The 1,006-nt window shown below is 37.3% G+C and overlaps 1 non-coding gene across 1 annotated transcript; it reads right to left on the bottom strand.

Moving 5' to 3' along the window:
* Positions 1-105: 105 nt before the first annotated feature.
* LOC117941090 lies at positions 106-319 on the bottom strand. The gene has a single exon (XR_004655857.1). It is a non-coding gene; the product is annotated as a small nucleolar RNA U3 (small nucleolar RNA).
* Positions 320-1,006: the final 687 nt, after the last annotated feature.

Here is a 1,006-nt window from a genome sequence, read left to right on the forward strand (position 1 = left end):
CCATGGACTAAACATACTTCAAGAATGACTATAACTTCAGTTAATTAGAAAGCTTAACATGTTTTATTACCTTCACACACATTAGTTATCCAAATATCTGCTACTACCACTGTGATCATACTCCCTTCCTCAACACTCCGTAAAGAAGCAAAGAACAATTATCAACAACAGAGCATATGAAGTGAATCATTACTCTCTGTCAGCTTAATGCTCAGAAAGGAATATCAAGACTCATCATCATGGTCAGCAAGACCAAACACACTAGAAACACATGCCTCAAATCAGAAACTCTAGAGATGGTCCCTGAAAGTATAGTCTTGGTTAGATTGAGGGAGAAACTGCATCTCATTCACTGCAGAGTGATTGTCACTCAGGGTTCAGAGGAACAGAAGCTAATCGTAACGTGCTCCAGATGACTCTGAGGTGAGAAAATCTATTTAGATCTTTAAGAAGACCAATATGTAGATTGAAGGAGATTTTCAGTCACTTCTTGTCTCAATACTTCAGTGTCAGGCTACTTATTCTCTCCAATAAATGCTCCAGTCCTTTCTTTGCAGTAATCCTGGTTCTTAACATGCTTCCACTGGCTCAGATTATGGAAAACAACAAAATAAGTTACCATAGTTATGCGGACAACACACAAATCTACTTAACCTTATCGCCAGGGGACTATAGTCCAATACAACAACTGATTAAGTGCATTTAACAAATTAACAGCTGGATGTGCCAGAACTTTCGGAAATTAAATGAAGGAAAAACTGAGGTGCTTGTTTATGGAGCAAAAGAGGAACAATTAAAACTTTGCACTCAGCTTCAAACAACAATGTTAAAAACAACAGACAAAGCCTGAAATATTGGTGTAATCATGGACTCTGACCTGATTGTTACCAGCCACATTAAGACAATTATAAAGTCAGCCTATTATCACTTTAAGAATATATCAAGGGTTAAAGGACTTATGTGTCAACAGGATTGGGATAAACTTGTCCATGCTATTATCTTCAGT

This window comes from Etheostoma cragini, unplaced genomic scaffold, assembly GCF_013103735.1.
Source record: "Etheostoma cragini isolate CJK2018 unplaced genomic scaffold, CSU_Ecrag_1.0 ScbMSFa_4225, whole genome shotgun sequence".
Classification (NCBI taxonomy): Eukaryota; Metazoa; Chordata; class Actinopteri; order Perciformes; family Percidae; genus Etheostoma; species Etheostoma cragini.